The 11,121-nt window shown below is 45.6% G+C and overlaps 1 long non-coding RNA gene across 1 annotated transcript in view; it reads right to left on the bottom strand.

The window, feature by feature from the left end:
* Window positions 1-11,121, bottom strand: part of LOC310769933 — a 228,647-nt gene that overhangs the window by 124,845 nt on the left and 92,681 nt on the right. The gene's annotated exons all lie outside the window — the stretch shown is intronic.

The following is an 11,121-nucleotide window of genomic DNA, read 5'->3' as shown; positions in this document are numbered from 1 at the left end:
AAGCCCCGTGCCTCACTGACTGGGCTTGGGGGGCATCAAATGTTACCAAAGGCCGTCGAAAAAGGCACCAAGGGCCATGCCTTTGTCTATCCTGGGTTAGAGTGGCAAACTAGGCCCCAGAGACCAACAGGAGCAGCACATCCCATTTCTTCACTGGCACCAATTTTGGGCAAGATTGTGCCAATTTGGGGTTTCCATTTCCTCCCCTGCTTTTTCCTCCCCTGTGTCTTTTTAACAGCAGCATAAGAGAGAGAGATTAAGATTAAGTACCTGTGTGTGGTCTTTCACATATCTTGCCAGGAAGAGATTCACCCATTTAACTTCTGTATGTCAGATTATAAAGGCACAGGGTTAGGGGCAGTAAAAGAAAAAAGTCAGCAACCCTTCTCAGATTTGGGAGATCAGAAGTTATAGTCAGGGTGAAGAAAAGGAAAAAGCACCCTAGAACCTTCTCAAGAACTTTCTTTTTTTGCTATTTCACCTCCATCAGAAATACCAATGGACTCTGTCTCTGTGCCATAGGAGCCAGCTGTAGGGCCCATGGGGGCTTCAGCCCCTGCAATAAAATATCTGAGGGGGCTGGGCCCCAACAAAGTTGATGGACATTCCCATTCAAATGGTGTGTGTACACCGTGTAATGTGATTGATTTTTGTGCAGGACTTACCTGGGCCCCCACAATATTTCATTCAAGTTGGCACCCCTGCTCTATGTGTCAGTTACTCCCCCCCCCCCACAGCCAGAAACATTCTGTTTGCACTAAATTTACCCAGCAGCATTACTTCATCTCAGCCCACTCACCCGAAACAGCCACGTTCAGCTAGAAAATCCCAGCCACAGATGTTCACTCACTTGTGGGCACCAACACAGGCCCTAAAGATAGCCATGGCACATTCAGATATTCTTTTATGCTGGCCTGCTTATGCATGAATGCGTGCACACAGTCCATTGCCCTCTTGTGTGCACCTGGCCCCTATTTCCCTTGAAGGCAGCAATAATATACAGTGGTACCTCTGGATACGAACGGGATCCGTTCCGGAGCCCCGTTCGCATCTAGAGGTAAATGTATCTAGCGACGGCACGTCTGTGCACACACGTGTCGCTTTTCGCCGCTTCTGCGCATGCGCGTGATGTCATTTTGAGCGTCTGTGCATGCGCAAGCGGCGAAACCCGGAAGTAACACACTCCGTTACTTCTGGGTTGCCACAGAGTGCAACTCAAACGCGCTCAACCCGAAGCGCATTCAATCCGAGGTATGACTGTATTTCAAAGAACATTACATACCACATCGCGATCATTTTCTCAACCACACAAGGCCAGCGTTATAAACCTCCATGAGGGCTTGAGACTGATACAACAAGGCACTCCCAAAGGCTACTGAGGCAAGTGAATAGCTTAGGCGAACTTTGAACTTTGAACTTGTGGGATATGCAGTGGTACCTCGGAAGTCGAATGGAATCCGTTCCAGAAGTCTGTTCAACTTCCAGAAATGTTCAGAAACCAAGGCACAGCTTCTGATTGGCTACAGAAACTTCTAGCCATGCCAAGTATAGATAATATCAGCTTCTTAAAAAGTCTTACTTTTCTGATTTTGTCTAATCTCCTGTTAAAAACAATATTTGTTCTCCATCTCTTTGTAATATTGTTTAGCACATCAGAGAGGGAACAAGGACATTTGGGTTAGTATGGGGTATGTGTGTATGTGTCTGTCCATTTATATTAGCCTTTGCCAACCTGGTAACTTCCAGATGTTTTGTTTCAGACAGCTGTGCTGGCTGGGGCTGATGGGAGTTGGAGACCCAAACATGATGCATAGAAGCATCTGTTGCACATCCTCTTCTGTTTAGCTGAGTCTGACTGCCCCCTTGTGGCTAAATGCTGCTTATAAGAGCAGGAAAACAGCGACACGGTGCCTCCTTCTTTGGACTGTTCAAAACCTTTGCACTGAAGCAGATGGACTTATGGCAGTGTTAGCTTGGAAGTGAAGAATGGGGGCTGGGGGCTGGCCTTGGGCAAAATGCCCATAGTGGGCACTGAGTGGGCTCACTTCCTTGCCACTTTCGCCACTGGCCATCTGCTTGCCCTCTCCATCATGACCTAATCCCCATCACTTCTCAGAAGGAGAGAGCAATGGCGGTGAAAACAGCTTCCTGGCTGTTGATGATGTGCTTGGACGAGGCAGGCAAACAAGCAGCAAGGAGGAGAAATAAAGCAGACCCTCCATGTGTCCCTATTTTCCAGGGACATCACTGATTTAGAGAATCTTGGTTTCTGATTTGATTCTAGATTTGATTCCACTTTTCTTTAGGACGTCCCTACCTTCATTGGAGAAATGTTGGAGGGTATGGAGTTATCAGACCCCGGAGCCATCTGAAGGCAATCCTGTGCATAGGGAAAGTTTTTTATGTTTAATATTTTTTATGTTTTTATATATGTTGGACGCTGCACAGAGTGGTTGGGGCAACCCAGTAAGATGTGTGGGGTATAAATAATAAAATTATCAATATGGAATGGGACGTCCCTATTTTCTTCGGAGAAATTTTGGAAGGTATGAGAAATGGGGGAGTGAGCACCAGCAGGTCCCTGACAATGCCAGCCCCAGGTCCTGATCCCTGGCCTCAAGTTGCACCTGCTGAAACACTCCCTTTTACGCCCCCTATTATTTATTTCTATAAATAACTATTTGTTTGTTTATTACATTGCTGTGTCAGCAATCCAAGCACATAATCTGGGCCATTTACATGAACAGTGAAATATAAATGCAATTCACAATAAACACACTAAAACCAGAAGCAAAAAAAAAAGCTGGGTTAGGGGGCCTGATCATAGCTGTCAACTTTTCCCTTTTCTTGCAAGGAATCCTATTAGGAATAAGGGAATTTCCCTTTAAAAAAGGGAAACGTTGACAGCTATTGGCCTGATCCAGCAAGGCAATTCCTGAATGGGCAAAACTTTCAGTACATCTCTGTAATTTTTCTGGGCATCAGGAATGAGGAGCAGTTTTATAAAAGAGGCTTTATTCAGAGGAGCCTCTAAGACCCTCTGCTAGAACTGAAACGGAAGGCAGGCAGCTCAGTTGGCTAAAGAGTGTTGATAACCAGGTTCGAGCCCCATATTGGCCACCTGTGATATTCCTGCATTGCAGGAGGATGAATGAGATCATTCATTTAAAGGAGCACCAACAAATCACAAGCTCTGCCATTACAATCCCCATGACAGGAAAAGGCTTCACCTGCTAATCTTCAAAGTGCCAGGCTGCTCTTAAAGGCCCAGGAGCAGATCCAGAAGGGAAAAGGTGGCAATCTGATCTGTACTGGTTGAGTGAGCTCTTCAAGCTGTAGACTGTAAGAGGAAGCTGCAGAAGGGCTTCATCACACAAGGGGTTAAACTGACCTCCTAATGAAGAGGCTTTTGCCAGGTGTTGCCTTTTCCCTGCTGCTCTATATAAAAGATCCAGGGGTCCCCTTTGTTTGTGGCCTAAGTATTGTTTGCAGTTTGTTTAGGGGAGATTTATCGTACTTATAAAAATACACACGGTAGCAGTGGGCTTTTTTCTTCCGCTATGGCTGTATTCCTTCACTTTTGGACTGTGGTTATAAGTGTTTTTTGGCTGCTTTCAGGTAAGGGCTAATTCTTTTTAACAAACGAGGCATCAGTGTATCTGCTTGTAGACCTTGTGGAAGAGGAAGGGCCTTAGCTCAGGGCTAGCTGCATGCAGAAGCTCCCAATTTCAGTCCCTGGTATCACCAGGAAGGGCTGGGAAAGACCCCCCCTTGCTTGAAACCCAGGAGAGCTGCTGCCAGCCAGACCAATGCTCTGACTCAACAAAACACGGATTCCTTTGTTCCTAACAGTTTGCAACGCCCCACCACTTGGCAATCCTGGGACCCAGGCTGCTCCTCCTCGGTTGAACCACTTACTCACTGGGTGGGTGGGGTCTGCTGCTCTGGAAAGTAGCGTGCTTTGGCCTCAGTTGGCCAGGGGCTCTCTCTGTGGTATGACTCTTAAACCTTTTGGTGGCCATATGTTTTAGGCAAGCTGCTATTAAGGAGGAGTGCTATCCTGGGGTCAAGAGCAGCTACTGAGCTGAAGGGCATGAATAGCTGTCTCGGTTAGGTAGCACGTTCAGCTAGGCTGTTTTCACACTCCCTGCCTTCTATTTGCACAATGCTTTGCTTAACGATGACTGCTGCAAAAATAGAGTAATGTAGGTACTTGAAGCAGCAAAAAGTAGGATATAAAATGCTCAATAATCTGTGTCTAATTCAAACCAGTGTGTTATTTGCAAGTTTGCCATCCTGTGGTGAAGCCTAGTATTTATCTTCTTGACAAATCAAACTGAACAGCAAAGGTTATTTTTTGGTCACTGGTGGCAAAAGAGTGATTAGTAGGGATACCGAATTAAATTTACATTATGTTTATTGTGCTATTCAGCACTGGCTGTGGTGCAGATCTAAAACTGGTTTTAAAATGGTCACAACTTCCCCTTAAGAACAGACTCCCATTAGCCCACCATCCTCAGGACTTGTTAGAAGCCCTGCCTGTCTTCAGAAGCCCTGAGAGTAGCCATAAATCTGTAATGCCTTAGTCACTTTCACGCTATATGCTTAGAGCACATTTATACCACTTCAAAAAGTAATGGTTTCCACATGCCACAGCCCCAAAGAATCCTGGGAACTGTAGTTTGCCAAGAGCGCTGAGAGCTATTGGGGCACAGTTCCCAGCACACATAGCAAACTATAGTTCCCAGGATTCTTTGAGGTGGGAATCTATGTATTTTCAATGTATGGTGGGGATGTGAGTAAAGCATCACCATGACCTAGGCTGTTCTGCATCCTGAAACAGCAGTAGGAGGCATAGCTCAGTGGCAGAGCAGCTGATCTGTATTCAGAAGGCCCCAGGTTCAATCGAATGGTTCAGGTAACAGGTGATGATGGGTGAGACTCTGGAAGTTGGCAAGCTAAATGAATAAGAAGCCTGACCTAGTGTAAGGCAATTTCCAATATTTCTTGAATTTATATCCCACTTTTTACTTCAAAGAAACCATGGTTCTCCCTCTCAGTTAATCCTCACTGCAACCCTGTGAAGTATGTTGAGCTGAGAGGCGGTGACTGGCCCACCTAGTGAGTTTCATGGCTGAGTGGGGATTTGAACCCAGGCCTTCCAGGCCCTGGCCTTTCCACCACGCTGGCTTCCTATGTGGCTAGCCTCCTCTTGGGTCCTTCCAACAAGGTGTGGATGTTGATGCAACGGGTGTGCCTCTCTCTAGCGCTGCCCGTACATGGCCGGGGAGACACCTTCTACGTTGAGCACGCCCAAGGGAGCGACTGGGATGAGGCCAGGGATCCCCCTGATGACATCCTTGACATTAACCAAGGTAAGAGCACATGCCCCCACCCCCCGCCTATATAAATGATGAAACACTTGACTTTCTGTAGCAGCAGGCACTTGAATATGCTGATTTATACATTCCCAACCCCCATTGCCCTGGTTCAGTCTGCTGTTTTTGTAAGTTGCAAGGTTTGGCTCACTTTCATGAGTAAACTGACCAAAAGATAATAATCACTATCATGTTTCCCACTATTCCGCCTTGTGTTTCTTTATTTTGCCTTGTGTTTCTTTTAATGAACTGCCCCTTAAACAGAGGCTGCCCTGCCTAAAGGGGGGGGGTCATGGCCATGCTATATGCAGGGGTGCACTGAAACCACTCACTCAACCCTGGTCACTGGAAACCTTATTTGGCCACGCTTTGGGCTTGATATTGCCATGCATGCATTCAAGGATAGCTGCCAGTCATAAGGGCTGGCACAGCTGGTGACTGGGCGGAACTGCAGCACTAGGGTGTGCTGGATTTTTCAGCTTTCAAATTCCAAAAATTCTACTCGAGTGCAGATCCCTGCTGCATCCAGCACAGATGGTTATTGGGACACTGTGTGCAACTTTTCTTCTCTTGCAGTAGATCCCATTGCATAGCTGTGGTTACATCCACACCACACATTTGAAGCCCATGCCCCCCCCCCAAAAGTCTGGGATCTGTAGTTTGTTAGTTCTGTGAGAAGCAAACTTTAGTTCCTGGGGTGCTTTTTTAGGTGCCATGCTCTTCAAACATATGGTGTGGGTGTGATCTATCAAATGTAGTGTTCACCATCTAAGACCTCTGATGCTTCCAAAATCAATCCAGAGATGGAAAAATGTGTATGATAAACCTGAATTTTGTTAGAAAATGTTGCATCCAAAATGTGAGTGACCAGAGTGGCAGGTCTGAAGTTAAAAACTGCAGCAATTTGCTTTCAGCTCTAGTCTGTCGTATTAGGCTACTTGATCAGGTAAAGGCTTCTGCCAGGTACTGAGCCCATTTTTCTCTTCCCAGAGCTGATTTTTCCAGGGGCACCAGAAAGCAGTTTTCTGATCGAGGGGGATATCGTCAAAGCGGTAGGTAATGATGGCAGAACTGGTGCAAGAGACAGACTTTTTCCTAAGATGACTTAGTGGAAGATCTGAGTGTGGCCAGGCCAGGGCGTAGCCAGGATTTATTTTAGGGGGCAGGCTTTATGTTGGGGGGTTCACAACCGAGTTATCTGCAACACAGTTGGTCAGTTAAGTATTTTTATATATTTACTTGATTTACCCATGGGCCTCTACATCAGGAGTGGCTGCATGGTGCCCTTCAGGTTACAATTCACATCAGCGCCAGCCAGCAATCGCCGTGATCAGGGGATGATAAGAACTGCAGCTCATAAACATCTGAAGAACACTGTTCTTGCTATCCTTGCTCTCTACATCCTGTTGAATCTGGGTAACATGAGCAGCTTGTTTGCTTACCAAACTACCCGTATGGTATGATTGCCATATGTCCAGAATTTCCCAGACATAGCTGGGATTCGGTTGTCAGAAAAAGTGTCCTGGCGGAAAAGGCTGAAATCTGTATGTAAGTGTAGATTTTGGCGAATTTCCTTAAAAATATATTTCTTGTGTCCGGATTTTCACCTATTGAAATATGGCAACCCTACTGTGTGGGAGAGGAGGGTGGCTGATAGTTTGCATGAATTCATCTGCTGCAGTCCTGAGAAAAACTATGAAGCTGCTACGTATTTGCACTGCTGGGAAGCTCATTCTCACCAGCCCAGGGGAATTCTGTTAGCTTTGTGCCCCTAGAACACTGGTGCCTAAAGCAACCCTTTTGCATTTCTATCCTGCCTGTTTTCTGTGCAGCTCAGAGATCCACGCGTGAGGCTTCCAGATGCTCTGCCCAGCCTGATTTGCTTCAGCAACTTGGCACTGTGTTGGCAGTCTTTGGCCCACAATTTGGTATTGCCTGCTGGGTTGCTTCTGTAAACTAAAAGAGTAAAAGAACAAGCAGAGCATAAAAACTGCTGTCCAGAGACCGATGAGGTCACTGCAATCCTTGGTGTGACCTCGGGAGCATCCCTAACAGGAGAACTTGGCATTCTGTTGATAGCAAAAGGGTTTGTGGAGGGGCTGCTGCAGCTCAGTGGGCAGACAAGCTGAAGGTCCCAGGTTCAGTCCCTGGAAAAGCTCTTCCTTGGAACCCTGGAGAGCTGCTGCCAGCCAGTGCTGGCAATGGTCTGGCACATTATAACACAGCTTCTGATGTGAAAGTGGGGCTGATTCTCTCCCATCTAGAGTCCTTTCAGGCTGTTCCCATCTGCCAACCCAAGATGGCCAAAGAAGAGAGGGATTGTCCAAATTCCCTATGTAATCTCCTACAAATATGGTAAGTGGCAAACTTTGGGACCTCTTCCAGTAGGAACAGGGCAGAGATGTTATGAATAACTTAGGTTCTTTTATCTGTTTAGGTGTTTAGCATAAATGAGATTCAGTGCACTCCAGGAAGAACACAAGTAAGCAGTCAGACAACCAATATGTTGGAATTTCTACGTAACATTTCTTTATTGATTAACAAACATAACACATAACAAGACAAGGGAACATGCACTCTGTCACTCACACAAACACACACGCAAACATACTCACCGCCTCTTTCCTGGAAGTGATCAAGTTCCGGTAAGAGTCCTGGGTGATCAGACAGCGAGGCCCCAGCTGCGTCTGACACACAGACTCATCTGAAAAGCCTCAGTCTTACGTAGGTTTTTTTGGTGTTCATCTGAATCTTAGCATTTCTCACTGCCTTTGGCATGTTCTTGGCAGTCCTTTGTCTTTAGCATGTTCTTGGCATATCACAACTCTCATTGTTTGTACCTGGTCTTCTGTAACTTTTGGCACAGTACGATACTCATTGTTTTTAACTAGCATTGCATAATATTTACGCTTCCTTGCAGGTACAGTACTTTTGCCAGAACATGAACAGTCCATTAGCTCTTTGATCAACATAGTTCATCAATTGTTCATTAACAGCATCCATTTTGTGTGGCGTTCTTCAGCCATCTTGTGGCCCATTCAAACATGGCATTTGTTACATAGAGATTGGGTAGAAACCTGATTCAGGACTTGCCCATACTTTACCTTTTGTCCTGCTCTTTCCAGGCACAGTTCCACGCTTTAAAGCTCTCTGTTTGAGAACCCCCCTTTTTTTTGCCCCAGAGCTTTCCCTGTGAAAACCTCTTTAAAGCTGAATTGGAGCAAACAGCAGTTGGGTTTTCTGCAGATTGCCATTTGCTCCGATTGAGTGCTAAAGAGTGGGGGTTTTCATGGGGAAAGCTCCAGAGCAAAGGGGGGGGGGATTCAGACAGGAAGCTATAAAGCATGGACCAGGGAAAGGTAAGTGTGGATAAGCCCACACTTTGCATTTATAGGCAATTTTTGCCCATTAGCACTTTCCAAAATACACAAGCGGATGGCCATCCTTCAAAATTAGCACTTCTCTGACTGTTCAGTGCAGTTTTGTAGGCTGGCAATACCTGCAAAAATGTGTACACAAGGTGGGTGTGCATAAAAACTTACGTGCTTGTGAAACTAACATACAGAAAGACATTAAGCTGGGCAAAAGTGCATACAAAGATGTGCCTTTTGGGAGAAATTAGCAGTGAAATGCTGATGAATTTTCATGAGCAGTTTTTAAGTCATAAACTGGTGTGGAGAAATGAACTTGGGATTGGGACAGTGAGAGAATAAAGATAAATGGATGGATTCGCCCAGCCTTGCTGCTGACGGAGAGGTGATGGAGACTGGATGGAGTCCAGTTGTGGAGCAAGTGGATCCATCTTCCACCTTTCTGGCAAAGCAGCCTTCTCTCCCCAAGCAAGTGCTCTCCAGATGTTTTGTACTACAGTTCTCACCAGCCTCAACCAGACATAGCCCACAACATCTGGAGAGCACTGGGCACGGGCACGGGCAATTCCAGGGGGACAGAGGGGCAATCGCCCCTCCCTAATTGCTGGACTCCTGTCATTAACATTTACTGTTATTTTTCTTTCAGAGCTCTTAACAGCTTGTCCATCTAGAAATATACTTTGCCCCGCCTGTGCCCACCTCCATTTTTTTTTCTGGGGCTGCTACTGGTGTTGGGTTGGGAGGGCTGTGGTAGACCAAGTTTTGAATGACCAAGGTGCTGAATAACTTGGCCCCCGCCCCAATCTGTGCTATGCATCCAAAGCACTAGGAACTGGTGGTATTTTAAGGGTGATGAGAGTTGCCAGGAGACCCCTATTTCCTTCACAGAGCTGCAGTTCCCACAGTTCCCTGGAAAAAAGAGAATGGTTGTTAGAACTGTAGTTCTCAAAGTAGAACATGATGGGGATTCTGCTTCCAACACAGCCATCGTGGCTACTAGTCATTGTTAGCCTTATGCTCCATGAACTTGTCAAATTATCTTTTATCTAAGTTGGTGGCCAATATGACATCCTGTGGGAACAGATTTCATGACTTAACTCTGTGGCTCTTTGCCGCCACTTCTGGCTCCAGGAAATCCTCGTTGGTTCTCATTGGAATGAGAGCAAGCTACCAGGATAGCGTTGACTCCCTTGGATGACTATGATTGGGGGGCAGGGACGAGGGAAGGAGCTGAGGGTGTGTGGATGTGTGCAACAGGAGGGGACAGGCCTACTTAAATGTCTTGCATTTGATTAATGGTGTAGAAAATAAGCTGAACTTGCTAAGTGCTCTTATTCTAAGGAAAAGGATTCTGCTCTGAGCATTCTGACACTGCTCTTGCCTGTATTCTTATTATTCCTGCCAGACGAATCCAGCGTGAAGATACTCAAGGGAGCATTTGAAGACTTTTCAAAGTTCACATGCATCAAGTTTGTCCCTTACTCCAACCAGAGAGATTTCATTGCCATTGCCCCGCTCTCTGGGTTAGTAGTGACTTACAAGATGTATCTTACTGGGGAGTAATGGGGTGGTCTCCTAGTGGGTGACCCACCTCCTGCAAAAGCTAGATTCTCTTCCTTCCAGTGCCTCTGCCTCCTCCAGTTTTGTTCTGCAGCTCAACTTCCTGGCCTAATATGCAGATAACCATGCCGGCTGTGGACGATGGAAGCTGTAGTCCCAGATCATTTGGAGAGCACCAGATTGGGCAAGCCTGTGCTAGAAAGGCAAAATCAAAATTTTGGGATGGGCCATGTGCTGAAAAGGATCTTGGAAATGTTGACTTTTGGATATTTGCAGTTATGCTAGACATGCAATGACATTCTTCAATAATAGCCAACTCTGGGTAGTATATGGGAGCTGCTTTTAACAACATGTAATACACTTCTGAAGAAATATTTTAACCAGTTGGTAGAATTTCCCCTTGAACAGATGTGGAACAATCAAATTTTGAAGTCCTGGTTTCAAATTCAAAACTTCATTTGGGGGTGCATGTCAAAAGTTAGCAAATTTGAGTGTTGGCTTATAAAGTTTTCTGTACTTCATATGTATGGACCTAATTTGTGGATCAGAAGTTGGTTATTTGCTGGATGTTGTATTTATAAAATATTCTGATTCAGTTCATGGAATATTTTTTCAGTGGTGGCACCATGGTTGTAGAATTTCCTCTCCAGCGACATCCAAAAGGCCTACCACACTGATGGGTTTGAAGATTACTTCTCAATGTTACTAGAACATTGTGCTTTTTGTGGCTCTTGGAGTTTACTGGAGGGTTGTTATCATTTTAGTATATTGCTTTTGTTTTTTATTGCTAGACCTTTCTGTAGATTTCCAAT

The sequence above is a fragment of the Podarcis filfolensis genome (genome assembly GCF_964270895.1).
Source record: "Podarcis filfolensis genome assembly, chromosome: 8".
In the NCBI taxonomy this organism is placed as follows: Eukaryota; Metazoa; Chordata; class Lepidosauria; order Squamata; family Lacertidae; genus Podarcis; species Podarcis filfolensis.
Note: the sequence above shows the minus strand (reverse complement) of the source record. Positions and strands in the feature narration are given on the sequence as shown.